The sequence below is a fragment of the Lacerta agilis genome, chromosome 3 (assembly GCF_009819535.1).
Source record: "Lacerta agilis isolate rLacAgi1 chromosome 3, rLacAgi1.pri, whole genome shotgun sequence".
NCBI lineage: Eukaryota > Metazoa > Chordata > Lepidosauria > Squamata > Lacertidae > Lacerta > Lacerta agilis.
This window is the reverse complement of record NC_046314.1, coordinates 103,893,194-103,913,546: the sequence shown is the minus strand read 5'-3', so window position 1 is coordinate 103,913,546 and position 20,353 is coordinate 103,893,194.

The window sequence follows — 20,353 nt, the reverse complement described above, 5'->3', positions numbered from 1 at the left end:
CCTTTTCCTCCTGAGGTTCAAACTTACTCCAAATCCTAACTTACACTGTCAGGGCTACACTGTCAGTTGCTAACCATGAGCCCCTTCCCATTCTACTTCAACATTCTCTTCTCCTTCATTACACATTCCACAAACCTACATCTACATTCCCAAATACATCCTGCTAAGAAGCCATTTCTTCTGTTTCAAAACCTTCCCTGAAAAACTTAAAACCTGGGATATAAAATAAAACTTTTCCCTCTAATCAACTTCTGTTGGAAACAATCAAACTGCTCAGAAGACATAATCTTCTCTTTTCTAAAGACATAATCACCTTTTCCCCCCTTTGTGGGAGGCAAATTTCCTTCCTTTGCAAGATTCACTGCTGCAAAGAGAAAAATCCTTGCTGTTTAAACTAAGGCTTCTCTCTGTTTCTGTCCATCTCCCCACTCTCATTGCTTTACCAAAGGTCAATTAAGAAACAAAATAAGACTGTACCAGCTTTAAAAACAAACTAACAAACATTCCTGATTGCAAGAGCAGCCCTCCTTTCAATGCTTCAGACACACTTTTACATTCACCTTAACATTGCAGAGAAATACTTTTACAGCACATTGAAGGCACATGCCTTGGCACACAAACAATTTCCAAAACACACTCACCTAACCCTGGGATTCAAACAGATTCCTTGAAGGGACAACAAAACAAAACAACAAATACAAGAGGATTGTCGTTGTGCAACCACATATCAACAGACTTCCCAGACTTCATTGGCAATGCAGCAAGAAATGAAACAATTTTGGGAACACAGAGTTTGGGAACACACATTTTAGGGCTGCTTTCTGCCCCACCTTTCCAGAATGAATGCAAGCCTCAAGCAGGGACCAACACACACACACACACACAGGCACTACAGATACAGACAAACTCACAAAAATCACACTGCACAATCACTGCAAACACAGATCTCATACAACACACACATAGTGAAGGAAAAATCATAAAATTATTACAAGTCATAAATTTTTACACAGCAACAAAAATTCCAATTCCCCATCTCAGCAAGCTCAGGTTCAACCTGGGACAGTGGGACACTCCTTCCACCTAACCAGACTTTTTTCATGCACACACTCTCCGCTTCGCTAGGGACACTGAGTTCCTGCGTCTCATTCACTCAATACATCCACTGGAGCGTCCCCATACACCATTCCCATACACAGAGTAAAATCACAGAAAAATTCTTAACCCCCTTCTCTCTCTGAAAAATTCTTAACCCCCTTCTCTCTCCTCAGAGAGGGCACCCCCCTTCTTTTCCCCACAGCCAACGGCACTCTTTTGCTCTCTGCTGGCTCCTTCCTGGCGGCCCTCTATGGCTCACGGCCAGGCTCCTGGCGGCCCTCTATGGCTCACGGCCAGGCTCCGGTGGCAAATCCACTTGCACACTACCGGATTTTAGCGGCGGCCCTCTACGGCACACGGCCGCTGCAGGATCGATCGCATCCTGCGCTTCCCCTTCCCTGGGAAGCTGCTCCCCCTGTGGAGCTTACCTGTCCTCTGCAGATCTTACTTCCCTTCCCCCCTGCGGCCGCTTTCTCTTTCTCCCGTCGCCACGGTGCAGTTTGGCTCTCCCCCTGGGGTGAGCCAGTCCCTTCCCACAAACAGGCAGGAAGCGCGCTTGGGGCCAGCAAACGCCAGACCAGGAGAGCCTTTTCGCTGTGCGGCGACGCCTCGGACTCCCTGTTTTCTCAATCCCGGGGAACAGCGAAGGGTTCCCGGCCAACGCACCACGTTATGGAGCCTTATTTGCCCCTACGGGTTCCCATTGTTGCGCCCGGTGAGAGAACATGGAAGTAAAAAAAAACCTGAGGCTTCTGGCTTCAGAGAGAGAGAAAGATTTAATTTCTGCATGCAGAGGTACCTGGGTGTTTAGATAGCCAAGCAAGTACAAAAGTTAGTCAGTTTACCAGCAGTTCTTATACAGTTTTCCAACTCATTCCCCCCACCTTCGGAAAACTTCCTCTTGTCCATATAAGGAACATTTCCTGTTGTACATATAAGGCAAATGACATTTAGCCAGAGTTGGTTCATGCGCACTCCAGCAAGGCCATCCTATCTCTTGACCTAGACAACAGTTCCTCTTAATGAAGGACAGCTACAGTACTCTCTCTGCGTAAGGTCTACTGTTCTTATCTCCAGACCCTTAGTAAGGCAAAGCTTGCCAGAGAGAAGTACAATGCAGATCAAAGTTCACAGCTTTACAGAGCAATTTCATACAGAAAAGCTTAACAGGGGCACTTTTATACTTAATACATTCACTGGACTAACAATACATTCAGGTAAATATATAGGTTAGCTAATTAACCCCTTCCAGTACACTCATAAGGGACAAGTTAGCTAGAAGTTTAAAGATCAAAGCTGCAATGGTGTGTACTTTCTAAAGAAAAAACAAAGCCAAAATCTGACCGAGGAGCAAATTGCCACCTGCTTGTTCTGCACCATTTATTTCACTTCCAAAAACCAGATTTGGGAAGAGGTTAGAGAAAAGACCATAGCTGGGGAGCAAAAGGTGGGTTGCCTCCTTCCAGCTTGACAAACCATACACCACCCATCCCATCCCTCTGTAAAAGCAACTAGGATACCCAATAGTTTTTGGTCCCGATGGGCATAAAATAGCCCTTTTATGTGCTAGGGTTCCCTGCAACAGAAAGCTTTATCTTGGAAAAACTGTGTCTGGACTGGACCTACCCAGAAACAACTGAAAAATAGCTGCATTATCATCCCAGAAACTTAAATCGGGGGGGGGGGGGAACCTCTCTGTCTTATTTTGAAATCCAACACAGCAGCATTTAAATATTGTTTTACTTTGCTTCTCCCTCCCCCCCCCCAGTATGATCGTGGCCCTTACACTTGTACTTGATCCCAAGACAGCAGCTCCTGGGAAGTAATGCTTTGCCACTTTACCTCTCACACTGTAAGTGCAAGCATGAGTGTTCTCAGCAATTCCCAAGACTCCTTCAGCCCCTAATAAGCCCTCAAAGCCAATTAAGCGCAAGTATTTAACGCGTTCTCTTGATTTCCGTTGGGATTGTTCAGATTCCTACCAACACAGCTTCGTTCGTTGTCTCAGAGACCCCATGTTACAAGGAGGGAAGAGACTCCCTGTCTGGGGAAAAGGCGGAATATAAATAAATATAATAGTAACTAGCTGGCCCGGCCACGCGTTGCTGTGGCTGATTTTGTGATAGGGAAAAGGGAGGTGCATAGCCAAAGATGAAGTGTGTGCTTACCAACAATTTTTCTTGTTGAAGTTGATGATGCGTAGATGATACGTAGCTGCCATTTAAACGCTTTGAGCGCTGACAAAAATGCTGGTTGTTTCGTTTCCGGCTGTCCTGAGAGGCCAGGAAATGTCAGAAATTATATATGTTTTGCCGGCTGTGCAGGCACAACGGCCGCCGTATGAAATGGAGGTAGGCAGGCATTGTGGGCGGTGTAGTTTTTTTCCCCGCCTTGAAAAGTGGAAAGGTCCCCCCCACACACACTTCTGGCCATACTGGCTCTGTAGGTGGGCAAGGTATTAACACAAATAGCGGATGCAACGTTTTGGCTACCTTTCACACCCCACCCGATGGTGCCTTGGCTGCTGACAGGAATGGCCGTTTTTGCGGTTGGCGATGACAGCAGTGGCATTTGTGAGTGGCCTGCCTTTCTTTTTTTCTTTTTTCTTTTTTTTTTTTCTTTTTTGGTGGTAGTGACATTCTAACAGGAGGAGGAGGGGTCTGAGTCGTTTTCAGTGTGTTATGCTGCGTTCCGTCCACTGGATGGCGCTGTGTTTTTTGCACAAAACCACATTTTTCGGTGGGTTAGGTGTGTTGTTTTTGCAATTTAACTGCGTAAGATCCTTCACATATGCCCATGGAATGTTGTGTCCAAATTTGAACGGAATCGGTCAAGCGGTTGCTGAGAAAGGTTGTCAGTAACAAACACCCAACTTGAAGGATTTTATATATATAGATGCTAACAATAATAGAAATGTGTATATCGAACTAAAATATGTATTCAAATATGTATTTAGTGATAAAATGCCTGTTTACATATGGATTTTTTTGGAGGGGAAATTCACAGAGGAATGCAGAAACAAGACAGAACAGACTTAGGCATGTATAAATGTAAAATTGAGATGGACCCAAAATGGCAGAGGGCCTGGTCTGCCTGCCCCACTTCTGCCTTCCACCAACTGTCACCATAGCTGGCCAGGCCATGGCTGTGGCAGTAACTCCATTCCCAGCCTGGTCTCTCTCTTTTTGTATATCTTTTTTTAAAAAATGTGTTTTACAATTTAAAGTACTCATTTTTACATCCTTAAGATATCAATGACTTCCCTTCTTTTCTTTCCATGGTTCATTTTACATATCATAAACCCCTGCATATTTTGCAAAAACTTTACTATTCAGTATTCCATTATTGCATCCATCAAAAATTATTTACACTGTTGAATTTATCTTAATGCTGCCAGCGTTTTCAGCTGTACACAGTTATTTTATTCCCAACCTGTTCTCAATAAGCATTTTAGGGAGGTAGGAACGGTTTTGAGAGAAGTCTCAAAATTCTGTTAAGTCGTGTGCATTGGTGCTGGCTCCAGGGGGGCGAGGCTCTTTGGGCCCCCTCAATCTTTTTTTTTTTTTTGAAGGGGTCAGGGCCCCCATTATCAAGGCCGAATGTGGAACTGGGTGTGGAGCGATGTCAGGACATTGCACCGGGCCTCAGTGTCCATTGGCTACACCCAAATGCAGCACTCCAGAATGCAGCACAAGATTCAACTAGTGTAGAACTTACTTGCATCTTGAAATATACTTGGAGTCAAGTGTGGATTTCATGCTCTTTATTCAGCTCATAGTAGCGAGGAATGGAAATTTCCCCAAAACGTCTGCTTTATATACATTATTTACACAATGGGCCCCACGTGATTGGCTAATTCCGAGATACTCCTGTATGCCAATCAGGTTGCGGATTCACTTCCACCTGGAGCTGGATTGGGTGGCTCCTGCCGACCAATCAGACTGCTGCATTCTGGGTCATATTGTTCTAGCACCAATCAGACTGCTGCATTCTGAATCCTATTGTTCTAGGACCAATCAGACTGCTGCCTTTTTGGATCCTATTCAACTCAGGACATAACACGTCTCTTGAAATTAGAAGCACTTATCTTTGCCTGGATCAAGCTTTTATCTTCTAGAAAGGCCCAGCTTATCCAGAGTCACCATAGGGCACTAACAAAGCCAAACACTGCAATTTCTGCAGAGTGCTAATTAAGGTGCCCTTGACCAAACCTTCTTGTAAAAAAAAAAAAAAAGTGGTTTGAAACCTGTCAAGCACCATCTTCTGCAGAAGGGGAAAGGGAATTCTATGATTCTATGAAAGGAGGCAAAACTTGGTACAGTAAAATGTACTTATAAAATGCCAGATGCATAGAATCACAGAACCATAGCATCACGGAGCTGGGAGGAACCCCACAGGGCTGTCTACTCCAACCCCTGCAATGCAGGAATCACAACTAAAGAATCCCGACAGATGGCCCTCCAGTTCAATTAGGCCTTTTTCAACAGCACACACAAAAAAGTTTTCCTGCCATGGCAACATCACCCAAACAGCTCAAACTTTCAGTTTGCCTTAGTAGGAAAACCGTAATGTTGTGCCCCTGGAGAACACAGGAAGATGCCTTATAACAAGTCAGGCTGCTGCTCCATCTAGCTCAGTACCAGTAGTAGTAGTAGTAGTAATAATAATAATAATAATAATAATAATAATAATAATAATAATAATAATAATCTATATATAAAAAACCCAAGTGTCTCAGCGTCCAGTCCCTGTGGCTCTGGGTTTGCGCTACTGCGCATGTGCCCCACGGACACAGGGATTGGAGCAGAGAGATCGGGCCGGGAGCAGCGGCGGCAGTTGAAGCGGGGCAGTTGAATTAGAACGTCGGCGCTCCAGAGGCCAAGGGGAGGCCGAGTAGGGAGGCCACGCTGCCGCTCTCGACGGCGTTCCGCTTCAACTGCCACCGCTGCGGGAGGGGAGGAGAAGGGAGGAGGAGGCGGCGCTCGCCAGTCGCCAGGATTGCTGTCGGGGCAGAAGAGTCGCCTGGCTACGCCACGATGGAGGGCGGAAGCTGCGTGCTGCTACTGTGGTCGACAGCAGTTGCCGGGCTCTTGCTCTTCTACCTGGGCTTCGTGCGGCGCGTCACTGGGGCTGCGCGCACCGCCTTCCCACGCTGGAGGCTGTTTCGGAGAGGACATGAAGGGAAAGGGAAGCAGGCGGCACCACAGGCAGCCGCGGTGGGAAAGCCATGGGAGTGAAGGACCCCGGCCTCCCGAAGCGTTCCACGCTGGCGCAAGGGGTTGTGGGGGCTGTAGTTCTCGAATTGAAAGGCATATGGGGAGCCCCTTTTTGCACTCAAAGGTGGTTGGGTGGGTCACTGCACCCTCAAGGGAGGCATATTGCTCAGCTGGTAATTAAATACAAAATTTCATAGCACTGCAGTCTGCTCATATGCAGGCTTCCTCGGAAATCCCAGTGCGTTCAAATGAGGCTTACTCCTTTGTAAGTGTGCATAGGTTTGCAGGCACTGTGTGATAGAAAATCCCATGTATGCTTACCTGCAGTTAAGTCCCATTGTTTACTCCTGAGTAAGCATGCATGTTTACCACATATGTTCTAGCGCCCATTATTTTAATGGGCTTAAACCACTAGTAATAATAATAATAATAATATATTTCTATGCCACCAATCTGGCTGGGTTTCCCCTGCCACTCTGGGCAGCTCCCAAGAAAATATTAAAAACACGATAAAACATCAAACATTAGAAACTTCCCTAAACAGGTCTGCCTTCAGATGTCTTCTAAAAGTCAAGTAGTTTATTTCCTTGACATTTGATGGGAGGGTGTTCCACAGGGTGGACGCCACTACTGAGAAGGCCACGGGTCAGCAAGGTTTATCTTGACTGGGCCGGATAGGTTCTGTGGAGCGCCCCCCGTGGGCCAGATCGTGTGTGTGTATGAGCACAATTTTCTGCATCTGCATCTGCATCTGCGCAGAAACTTTTTTTGCACCTGCGCATGTGCAGACGCAATTTTCAGCACCACAGAAGCGAGTCCCCGCACCACACTGCGCCGGTTTAGCGCAACACACGAGCGGGCAACTCAGTTCAGGGGCGGCTCGTGGACCGGTCAGATGACCTCCACGGGCCGCTTCTGGCCCATGGGCCTTAGGCTGCTGACCCCTGGAGAAGGCCCTCTGCCTAGTTCCCTGTAATTTCGCTTCTCGCAGTGAGGGAACCGCCAGAAGGCCCTCGGCGCTGGACCTCAGTGTCCGGGCTGAACAATGGAGATGGAGATGCTCCTTCAGGTATACTGGGCCGAGGCTGTACTTGTCTCAGTACCTGTCTACATGAACTGGCAGTGTTTCTCTAGGGTTTCAGGCTTGGGTGGGGGTTGAACCTGGGTCCTTCTGCACAAAAAGCAGATGTTCAACCACTGAGCTATGGTTTTGCCAAAACGTGTAGGGCCTTTTGTAAGCACATTTTTTTATTTTGAAGAAATTCTTTTTTTCCGTAGCGTTTTGATTTTGTTGCTCCTGGTGTTTGGTGTGGCACCCCTTCCTCACCACCCAAGCCCCAATTGCCTTCTGCAGAGGAAGTACAGTGGTACCTCAGGTTACATATACTTCAGGTTACATACGCTTCAGGTTACATACTCCGCTAACCCAGAAATAACGCTTCAGGTTAAGAACTTTGCTTCAGGATAAGAACAGATATGGTGCTCTGGTGGCGTAGTGGCAGCGGGAGGCCCCATTAGCTAAAGTGGTGCTTCAGGTTAAGAACAGTTTCAGGTTAAGAACGGACCTCCGGAACGAACTAAGTTCTTAACCCGAGGTACCACTGTGGATAGGATCAATATCCCTCTAAGGTTTTTAGACTACTGAGAGGGAGACACTTGGCTCAACCGTCAGCTTTAAAGTGACACTGAGAAAAACAGAGAGGAAGGTGTGGCTTCTAAAGTAGATCAAGAAGTCAATGCAAACCCTTCAAGGGCAGCTGTACTCAGAGACTCACCTCAAACAGCATTAATATTGATGTTGTCAGAGATAAGGCCAAGGGCAGGCCTGATCAGCAAGGAGCTGTCTGTCATTGCAGGGTGTAAACAGTCTGAGGAGAAGAGATGTCTCTGTGTTGTGTGTTGTGAGGAAGTATAAAAGCCATTGATTATTTTTTTTAATCTTTGATGTCTCATTGTGTTTTTATATTTTGCTGGAAGCCACCCAGAGTGGCTGGGGCAACCCAGTCAGATGGGCGCCATTCACTGATAACATTATTATTATTATTATTATTATTATTATTATTATTATTATTCTATTTTCTGCAGTGCTTCCCCAGTGTTACCACATCATTGCCCTCTGGAGGGGCAATCTGGTGCTATGGCTCAACGAAAGCAGGATTAAAAATAAAGGGGAACATTTGCGATACAAAACAGTCGCAGGATTTCAGCAGCAAGTTATGGGGCATGGAATGACTGGGGGCGAAAGTCGTATGTCTGTCCAAAACCTTTTGCAGATGTGAACAGTATTGAAAGCTGAATCACACATAACTGCCCTGATACTATCATGAGCATAAATTGTTGTCAATGCACAATAAAAAAATGATTTCTGGAAGTGCCCTTAGAGCTGTTCCCAAGGCCAATTCTGTTCCAGTGAGTGCTAGTTTGCCACCTCTGGCTAAGCTTAGGGAGAAGTTAGTTAGTTAGTTAGTTAGTTAGTTAGTTAGTTAGTTAGTTAGTTTATAACAGCAGCCTTCAGTTTTGTATCCTGCATTCCACACCTGAGTAGTGAGAGACAGTCTCAAAATGCTATTTCGGTTCATATGTGACAACAAGGACAACTCAGCCATCTGAATGATCTCTTGAAACTTTCCTCTCATGGTGCTATATATGCTTGCTTTATCCGAGAATAATAATAATATTTAAAATATTTAATATTATTAATATTTAAAAACCCAGCCCCATACCCGCTTTCTAACCAACGGCGTTCAACACACTTGGAAAAAAAGGCTGAGATTAAATATTTGCCTTTTGAAAAGTCATTTGCATTCCGCTCTACAGATGTACTTCACCTTCTTGGAACTGGCTCAGAATTCCAAGCAGCCCCACATATTTTTTTTATTGTAAAGCAGGCACGATTCGACAGCCTGAGTTTGCCTTTCAGAGCCTAAGCGTCGCACATTTCAGGACCTTGCCTGCACCCGACTTCAACGCCTCCATTTTGTGCCAATTTGCGTGCAGTTTGTCAATCTGACCTTTGACGGGAGCATTTCCAAACCTGCTCTACCTGTGGAGCCAGCAAAGGGATCCGCTCATCTGTGAGGAACATGTGGAGCAATCTGCATTTTTTTCCTAACAGCAGAAAAACAAGCCGAAACAACTTAATTGGGCGGGAAGAACAGGTTTCTTTGCCAGAGGAAAATAAGCTTTTTGCTTTCACTGCCTGAAGAAGACTGCAAGAATAGCGGGTGGGGGTGAATTGTCAAGAGGACTGGCAGCTTTTTCTGCTCCCGTGAGTTTAACAACACCTTCACAGGCAGACGTGTGGCAGGCAAAGCCTTTCCTGGCGTGGAGATAACTTCACCTACTTAATTTCTCAGGCTGCTGTTGAAGACATACATACCCTCCAACATTTCTCCAGTGAAAATCGGGACATCCTATTATATCATAGCTGTAAACTTTCCCCCCTTTTTAAGGGAAATTCCCTTATTCCGAATAGGATTCCTCGCAAGAAAAGGGGAAAGTTGACAGCTATGTGTAATAATAATAATAATAATAATAATAATAATAATAATAATAATAATAATAATACCCTGCCCATCTGACTGGGTTACCCCAGCCACTCTAGGCAGCTTCCAAAATATATAAAAATATAATGAAACATTAAACATTAAAAAACATAAAACTTCCCTATACAGGGCTGCCTTCAGATGTCTTCTAAAGGTTACTTGGTTACTCATCTCCTTAGCTCAGGGGTCACATATCTCCATGCCCTCTAACATTTCTCCAAGGAAAATAGGGACGTCTTAAGGAAAAGTGGGACATTCAAATCAGAAACCGGTACAGCTTCTATAGATCTGGGACTGTCCCTGGAAAAAAGGGGGCACTTGGAGAGTCTGGTAATAGGGGTGGGGTGTTATAAGGATCAGGGCCGTCTTAAGTATACCTGGTGCCGTGGCGCGAAGATCCCTCCGGTGCCCCCCCCCCCCCGTTTCCCACGCAAGAGGGCCAGGCATGGCGGGCAGCTGGAGGGCGCGGAGTGGCAGGCGGGGAGAGCCAGTGTGGTGTAGTGGTTAAGAGCTGTAGACTCGTAATCTGGGGAACCGGGTTCGTGTCTCCACTCCTCCACATGCAGCTGCTGGGTGACCTTGGGCTAGTCACACTTCTCTGAAGTCTCTCAGCCCCACTCACCTCACAGAGTGTTTGTTGTGGGGGAGAAAAGGAAAGGGGAATGTGAGCCGCTTTGAGACTCCTTTGGGTAGTGAAAAGCAGGATATCAAATCCAAACTCTTCTCCTTCTTCTTCTTCTCCACCTCTGCCTCCACCTGCTCGCCCGAAGCGGCGCTGCCATCCAGGGAGCCCTGGCTGCCGCTCCAACAGGAGGCTCGCTGACGGCCTCCCCGCGATGGCGTCCGCAGCCCGATAAGTGATGGGCGAGAGCGGTGCTGCCGGCAGGGCTGGAGGGTGGCTCCTCTGGCGGCAGGAAGGAGGCTCTTGGCGTGGCAGAGGCGCCCTCCAGGCCGTGGTGCCCTGGCGCCTTGCGCCAGTAGCCTCTATCGCTAAGACGCCTCTGATAAGGAAATATGGGGTTGGCTTTTACAGCCCAATTCCCCATCAAGGGACTCGGTATCCCCCAAGTTCTTTATCGGTCAGAGAAGAATGAGTGGAGGCAGGAACCTGTTGAAGAAAGCAAGGCAGAACTTTATTTTCTGTTGGAACCGAGTCTGCCCCCCTTTGCAAGGAGTTGAGGGGACGAAGAAAAAAGGTGTGTAGCAGCTTTTAAAGGCTTTAGAAAATGCCCGAGACAACCATCATACAAACGTCACAGAAAAGAGGCAGAAATATGAGAGTATTGCCTGCTGTCTGTCAAGATACCTAATCATGCTTGCTGATTGCATTTTCCTGGCCAGTGTGGGCCATTCTTTAGGGATGGTTCTTGAATCCATTATCATACCTATCCCTGCTCATACACAGAAGATGCTCTTTTGACAGGTCTGCTCTACTTTCAACATACTTGTCAGACAGGTTTCGCAGAGGGGTGGTGAGAAGTTAATTTATTTGCAGGATTTGAGGGATTCACAAGTGGAAGGAACTCAAGTCTATCAGGAAAGGTTTTATCGAGAACTTCCTGCTACCTATTTTGGAGGGGGTTTCAGAGTTCAACTGGAGGCTAAAAATGGCTTTGGTCTTGCTTTCCATACTATTTCAGACATGTGGTTTGTGTGCGTATGTGCAGGTCATTTATGACAGAATTTTTCTAACAGGGGAATTTGATGCAGTGCATATTTAAAGGCAAACCTACCTAATTTGCAATTTCCTAAACAATATGCAAACTGAAACACAAGTATCCTTTGAAATTTGCATTTCTCTGAATTTTGCAATGCAAAATCAACCCAGTGAATATTGTCAGCATTTACAAGCCGACAATGTAATTATCAGCCCTAATTATGCCCGCCCCCGAATTTTTCATTGTGTTTCCTTTGCATTGAAATGAATGGTAGTAATATCAAATATTGCAAAATATTGACAGTCCAGAGGCACCCTAAACAACAATACAAAGGAAGAAAAAAATGACACCAACTACATGCAGTGCACAATTTGAATGACATAGACACATCTCCTTCAGCAGTTAAGTACACTGCTTCTAGTATGGATACATATCTGAACAACAGACTATTGCTCTGTGGCTGCCATTTGTGTAAGTCTCATAATGACTCCTATTTCAACACAGAAGAGAGCATTTGGATTAATGATGCCCCAAACAGCCAATGCACAGATCTGCAATAATGCCCAGCATGCATTGCACTACTTTTACACCAAACCATTTTTCATGTAGTTTCATTGATCGCATTTCATTATTTAAACTATCTTCTTTCTAATGAGGCCCTGATCACCAAGCCATACAAGAGGATGAAGTGCGATAAGCATATTAGTTGCAACACTTGCTTCCAAGGATAATAAAATCAGCAAAGCCCTGTGCATGAATGCTGATATTGACTAAGCTTGCCGACTGGCCCATATTTCGTATTAAACTGCAGTGTTCCTTTCCAATATGGAACACAGCATGTCCATTGTGGTGTTGGGGGGGGGGGGAGAGACATGCCCTAGTGAAGTACTGTTAATGTACTGATACAATATGGGCACTTTCAGATGACCTGTTTATTGAGCATTCAGCCTGATATGCTAGCAAGGAGATTAGATTATGCCAGCTATTTACTTAGCATTCAACATGATTTGTTTATGGGGAGGTTAGACAATGTATCAAGTGTCATCCCATACTTTCTAGTGCATTTTCCCACCATGTTCTTTATCGTAAAAAGTCCAATAATTCCAGGAAGTGGGCTTGTTGCACAATACCTCCCAATCAATTGTATAATAATAATAATAATAATAATAATAATAATAATAATAATAATTTATTTGTACCCCACCCATCTGGCTGGGTCTCCCCAGCCACTCTGGGCGGCTTCCAACAAATATTAAAATACATTTAAAATATCACAGTTTAAAAACTTCCCTAACCAGGGCTGCCTTCAGGTATTTTCTGAATGTCAGGTAGTTGTTTATTCCCTTGACCTCTGATGGGAGGGTGTCCCACAGGGAGGGCGCCACTACCAAGAAGGCCCTCTGCCTGGTTCCCTGTAGTTTTGCTTCTCGCAGTGAGGGAACTGACAGAATGCCCTTGGCGCTGGATCTCAGTGTCCAGGCTGAATGATGGGGGTGGAGACGCTCCTTCAGGTATACAGGACCGAGGCCGTTTAGGGCATACCCTCCAACATCCCACTGATCAAAATTGGGATGCACACATTTTGGTCCCTAGCTCCTCATAGGCGCCAGGCAACTTGTACGAGCGTGCAAGACCAAAAAATGAACCTCTTTTAGTTCGGCGCTCTGGTGTGAACCAGATGATTCGTGCGAGAGTGCGAGAGTGCGAGACACCCCCCCACACACACACACACACAAAAACACCCGAGCATCTTTTGGTCCAGTGCTGCTGACTTGCACCAGGGGGCAGACCCAAAAACGGGACATTCCAGGATCCAATCAGAAGCAGGGGAGGCTTCTGTAATTTCAAGGTGTCCTCCTTAAAAATGGGGTGGTTGAGGGGTATGTATTTGTGCAACCTGGCCTCATGGATCAAACGGAGAGGCCTGGTGGGCCAAATTCAGCTCACACAGGCCAGAGATTTCACACCCATGCATTAGAAAATAGTGACAGTCTGGAAGTCCCCTGTGTCACCTTCTTACAGGGAGCTTCCAGGCTGTCAGTATTTTCAGGGCATACTCAAGAAATAGCTGTTCAATAAAAGAGCTGTTTAGCTTACTGTGCCTTTACTGAGGCATTTGTATTATGACCCCCCCCTTCATCTTCCGCTATGGCAAAATGATACTGGCTAAACAAAATATGCTTGCTGGAAGCAAATGCAGCACCTGTGTCCATTCATCCTCTAAGCTTTCTCTGTCAAAACATCCATCTTCCTAGAAGCACATATTGTCCTCTGTGTTTTTGTTGCTAAACCAAAGCCACTCTGAAGGCTTGTGTTAAAAATCACATGGAAACAGAGGCAGGGGCACCCAAAGAGACAAAGGCAAATCCCTTATGATCCAAGATCCCCATTTCCAATAGCAGACCTGAAAGCAGGTGGCCCAGCTGGGGACAGTGGGATTATGCACTTCTGGAACAATAGTCCAGAATTCCTGGTTTAGGAACCTCATGTGTGTAACCAGGGTGCGTCAGTGCGTAATTTATTTTCATTTCCCAACACAGTCCTTTGGATTCTTAAATCTGGATAGGGGCTGTTAACACAAATCTCCTGGAGCAATAAATCAGGCCCAGTCAACGACATCTTGATGCCTGACTCAAAGGACAAGTCGTCCCCTGCAGTGGCGTCGCTAGCCTCTGCGCTGCTGGGGGCGGCGGCAGCGCAGAGGCACCCCCCTGGGGGAGGGGCACGACGCGTGCGCCGTGACGTCATCATGACGTCACGACGCACGTGTATGCAGAAAGGGGGGGTTTCCCCCTTTCCGAGGCTTTTTTCGGCGGGGGGTGGTGACAAGCGAGGAGGGGTGACAAGCGTGACACACACCCCCGCTGGTCGACCCCCCCCCGCCGAAAAAAGTGGCGGAAAGGGGAAAAAGAAGCAGAGCGGCGCTTAAACGCGCCTGCTCTGCTTCCTTTCCAGGCTTTCCCCGCCCCCCCCCGCGGTTTTTTTCGGCGGGGGGTGGTGACCAGCGAGGAGGGGGTGGCAAGCGTGACACCCCCCTCGCTGGTCGGCCCCCCCGCCGAAAAAAAGTGGTGGAAAGGGGCAAAAGAAGCAGAGCGGCGCTTAAACGCGCCTGCTCTGCTTCCTTTCCAGGCTTTCCCCGCCCCCCCCCCCGCGGTTTTTTTTCGGCGGGGGGTGGTGGCCAGCAAGGAGGGGGTGACAAGTTTGACACCCCCCATTACTGGTCGAACACCCCCCCGCCGAAAAAAAGCGGCGAAAGCACCCCATCCGTGTGCTGCTGCTCCCGGGGTGACAGAGGGAGCGGCAGCGCGTGGGAGTGGCGGGAGGGGCCGCTTGTCACCCCCACCCGCCCGCTGCTCACCCTGTCACTGGGGGCGTACCGCCCCCACCGCCCCTCCCCAGCGACGCCCCTGGTCCCCTGCCCCGTTCCACATACAGAAGCCAACCAGACTAGCAATTGAATCTTACTTCAACACTGGCAATGGGAGAGGGCATAGGCTGATTTAAGGAAATATTTTTCAACCTTTGGAAAAAGGCCTGTAGCTCAGTGGCAGAGCATCTGCTTTGCGTGCAGAAGGGACGGTCTGAAAGTCCCCCGTTTTCACATGCTTGAAGGCCCTGGGTTCAATCCCTGGCATCTCCAGGTACAGCTGGTAAAACACCCCAGTCTGAAATTCTGTGGAGCCGCTACCAATCAGTGTAGATGAATCTGAGCTCTATGGACCAATGGTCTGACTCAGAAAGAGGGAAGCTTGCTAACCTTGAGTCCTCAGATGCTGCTGCCCTACGATTCTCACCAACCCTGGCCATCGGCTAAGCTGGCTGTGGATGATGGGCATTGTAGTCCAACAACATCTGGGGACTCCGGGCTGAACAACATTAGTTTAGGGCAGGTACAGGCAAACTCGGCCCTCCAGCTGTTTTGGGACTACAACTCCCATCACTCCTGACCACTGGTCCTGTTGGCTAGGGATGATGGGAGTTGTAGTCCCAAAACAACTGGAGGGCCGGGTTTGCCTATGCCTGGTTTAGGGATTGCATGAAAGACAACGTGCCACACTTTGAACAGGTGGGCTTCTCACCTTTCTAAAGCACAGCAAGCATGCATCTATATTTATACCGACCGATTCACCCTCCATCTTGCTTCCCAACCATAACATTTAGGATCACAGAACTGTAGAGTAGGAAGGGACCCCAAGGATCCTCTAGTCCAACCCCTGTAATCCAGGGATCTCAGCTAAAGCATCCATGACAGGTGGCCATCCAACCTCTGCTTAAAAACCTCCAAGGAAGGAGAGTCCACAATCTCCCAAATGAGACCGTCTCACTGTCGAACAGCTCTTACTGTCAGAAAGTTCTTCCTGATGTTGAGTCAGAATCTCCTTTCTTGTAACTTGAATCCATTGGTTTGAGTCCTACCCTCCAGAACAGGAGAAAACAAGCTTGTTCCCTCTTCCATGAGACAGCCCTTGAGATATTTGAAGATGGCTATCGTATCTCCTCTCAGTCTCCTCTTTTCCAGGATAAACATACCCAGCTCCTTCAACCGTGCCTCATATGACTTGGTTTTCACAAATGCAGCTACAAAACTGTGCTAGGGTACTGAGAAGTTAGTGGTGTCAGTGGTGCTGAGCAATAGGTGCCTTCCACAAGGCTGTGTTTGTTGACATTTTGGCAACCAAAATGGTCAAAGGCCTGGAAACAATGCGTTATGAGGAACGGCTTAGGGAGCTGGGTATGTTTAGCCTGGAGAAGAGAAGGTTAAGGGGTGATATGATAGCCGTGTTCAAATATATAAAAGGATGTCATATAGAGGAGGGTGAAAGGTTGTTTTCTTCTGCTCCAGAGAAGCGGACACAGAGCAATGGATTCAAACTACAAGAAAGAAGATTCCACCTAAACATTAGGAAGAACTTCCTGACAGTAAGAGCTGTTTAGCAGTGGAATTTGCTGCCAAGGAGTGTGGTGGAGTCTCCTTCTTTGGAGGTCTTTAAGCAGAGGCTTGACAGCCATCTGTCAGGAATGCTTTGATGGTGTTTCCTGCTTGGCAGGGGGTTGGACTGGATGGCCCTTGTGGTCTCTTCCAACTCTATGATTCTATGACTTTCCCCAGGTCCTTACTTTCCGTGAGAGTTCTAACAACCAAGAGGAACAAAGTCTTCATTCCATCAAGAACCGCCTCTGTAATATTTCTCTGTAGCCCATCTTTCACTCTCGGAAATGTTCCCATTGATTTCAGGGAGAGCAGATGGAGGCATTGTGTACTCATGACAGAGCCCAGTTGGATTTCCTCTTTGGCGGGAAACATCCTGTGATAAACGCACACTACAATAGCCCTGAGGCAGCTTCTGCTGCTGCTTTATTTGACTGAACGTTAAGCTCCTCAAACAAGACCCCCAGCAACAGCACAGAAAAGTGGAAGGTGATAACAGGCAAGTCGAAAGACGAAAGCCAATACCTCATACAGCCAACAGGTATATTGCAATATCAAGGACGCAAGCGGGGAGGGAGAGCAGTGTTTTTACAAGGTATTGATTGAAAACCATGTCAACACTGTGATTTCAGCAAAATGACCGCTTTGTACAAGTCGTTACAAGCTAGTGAGAGGGAAAGGATGTTAAATACAGCAAGGGCCGGGGGGCATTATTTCACATTTCAGCAAAGAAGATTTGAAGGGTGGGAATTATTGTCAGCAAGGCTTCAAATAATGCTGGCCCAAAATCTCAGCTGCCAAAAGAATAATGGGAGCAATAAGAGGAGGGAGCACCAGTATCCCTAGACCAAGGGTAGGCAAACTAAGGCCCCGGGGCCGGATCCGGCCCAGTCGCCTTCTAAATCCGGCCCACAAACGGTCCGGGAATCAGTGTGTTTTCACATTTTTATTTAGAATGCATCTCTGGGTTATTTGTGGGGCCTGCCTGGTGTTTTTACATGAGTAGAATGTGTGCTTTTATTTAAAATGCATCTCTGGGTTATTTGTGGGGCCTGTCTGGTGTTTTTACATAAGTAGAATGTGTGCTTTTATTTAGAATGCATCTCTGGGTTATTTGTGGGGAATCTCTGGGTTATTTGTGGGGAACAAATAACCCATCTCTGGGTTATTTGTTATTTGGAGGCACTGTTATACAGTGGTTCCGCTCCTTCCTCCTGGGCCGTGTTCAGAAAGTGGTGGTGGGGGATGAGTGTTCAGACCCCTGGGCTCTCACTTGTGGGGTGCCTCAGGGTTCTGTCCTCTCCCCCATGCTTTTTAATATCTATATGAAGCCGCTGGGAGAGATCATCAGGGGGTTTGGGCTGGGTGTTCATCAGTATGCAGATGATACCCAGCTCTACCTCTCTTTCAAATCAGAACCAGTGAAGGCCGTGAAGGTCCTGTGTGAGTGCCTGGAGGCGGTTGGAGGATGGATGGCGGCTAACAGATTGAGGTTGAATCCTGACAAGACAGAAGTACTGTTTTGGGGGGACAGGAGGAGGGCAGGTGTGGAGGATTCCCTGGTCCTGAATGGGGTAACTGTGCCCCTGAAGGACCAGGTGCGCAGCCTGGGAGTCATTTTGGACTCACAGCTGTCCATGGAAGCGCAGGTTAATTCTGTATCCAGGGCAGCTGTCTACCAGCTCCACCTGGTACGCAGGCTGAGACCCTACCTGCCCGCGGACTGTCTCACCAGGGTGGTGCATGCTCTGGTTATCTCCCGCTTGGACTACTGCAATGCGCTCTATGTGGGGCTACCTTTGAAGGTGACCCGGAAACTGCAATTAATCCAAAATGCGGCAGCTAGACTGGTGACTGGGAGTGGCCGCCGGGACCACATAACACCGGTCCTGAGAGATCTGCATTGGCTCCCAGTACGTTTCCGAGCACAATTCAAAGTGTTGGTGCTGACCTTTAAAGCCCTAAACGGCCTCGGTCCTGTATACCTGAAGGAGCGTCTCCACCCCCATCATTCAGCCCGGACACTGAGATCCAGCGCCGAGGGCCTTCTGTCGGTTCCCTCACTGCGAGAAGCAAAACTACAGGGAACCAGGCAGAGGGCCTTCTCGGTAGTGGCGCCCGCCCTGTGGAACACCCTCCCATCACAGGTCAGGGAAATAAACAACTACCTGACATTCAGAAAAAACCTGAAGGCAGCCCTTTTTAGGGAAGTTTTTAATGTTTGATATTTTTGTATTTGATTTCTGTTGGAAGCCGCCCAGAGTGGCTGGGGAAATCCAGCCAGATGGGCGGGGTATAAATAATAAATATTATTATTATTATTATTGTGGGGCCTGCCTGGTGTTTTTACATGAGTAGAATGTGTGCTTTTATTTAGAATGCATCTCTGGGTTATTTGTGGGGCCTGCCTGGTGTTTTTACATAAGTAGAATGTGTGCTTTTATTTAGAATGCATCTCTGGGTTATTTGTGGGGCATAGGAATTCATGCATTATTATTTTTTCAAAATATAGTCTCCCCCCCCCCACACACACACAAGGTCTGAGGGACAGTGGACCGGCCCCCTGCTGAAAAAGTTTGATGACTGCTGCCCTAGAAAAACAAAAATCGAAATGTGCCTCTTTTAACTAGTTGCATCTATTTATCTATTTATGCGTTTCCATGCGCTCTGGCACTCGTCATGGTCTTCCGTGCGCCAGTAGCGGTTTAGCCATGCTGGCCACATGACCCGGAAAGCTGTCTGTGAATGAACGCCTGCTCCCTCAGCCTGAAAATGAGATGAGTGCAGCAACCCCATAATCGCCTTTGACTGAACTTAACTGTCCAGGGGTCCTTTACCTTTTTACCTTTACAATTCCCTCCTGCTCCCTTACTGTGTTATTCAAGCCAATCAGGGAGCACATGCCAAGGAAGGCGACATCACAATGCTATGCAACCAATCAGTTTCACTACAAAATGTAGTGAATCACCCTCTTGGAGAGTAGGGGATGGATTGTATTCTCAAGGCAACTGACCAACACCCCCTGTCTTCCAACACCCCGTTTGCTCAATAAATATCCCAGTTTTTAAGACCTGTGAAGTGGCTGGATAAATCTGCCAAGACACACTCTTGCCAATGTCTAAAGACCCTAACTCACAAGACTCCTCAATTGTTTGCATTGTTAGGAGTTTTGGAGGGGCTGGGGTGCTCCCCCTTCTAATTCTTGAGTAGCCAGGCTAGCTTCCTGGTGAGGCAATAGGTGATTAAGGGAACAAAGGAAGGGGCTCTGTGCAAGATGAAAAATGGGTGGGAGGCCCTCCTCCAACTCATGGGTAGGTAGAAAGATAAAGGCAGGGTTGAGAGCAGAGAGTTTGGAATGATTTAAGCTAGAGGAAAAGCAGCAAGCTGAAAGCAGAACGCATGGGCGTACCGAAGGGGGGGCAGGAGGGGGCAGCTGCCCCCCTCTAGAAGCAAAAAATAATAATAATTAAATGGTTATCGGCAGCCTAAAAGGAAAAAAAAAAGCTCTCCTAAAAAGCTCAACTACCGGTCTTTCTCCCCCTCCCAAAATCTAAATAACAATTGAGCTCTGCTGACCGGCAGCCGGCCACTGCGTGTGTGTGTGTGTGTGTGTGTTGCGCCGGCTGATCGTTGCAAAGGAGTTTTGGAAACAGTTCCCTTGCATGGTGAGTTGCGATGGCTGAGGATCCTAGGAAACTGAGTTTTTCAGCCATTTGGGGGCTTTCTGTTTGGGGGGGGGGAGTTTTTCTGTTTTTTGAAGCTGTTTTTGTTTGCTGTTTACATAATATAGTCAGTAATCTAAAATGAACTGAACCCATAAAACATAAAAAACGGGGCAGGGCATTCCTCATCCCCCAAAAAGGTCAACAACTTTGAGCTGAACCCCAAAAAACGGGGGTAGATCAC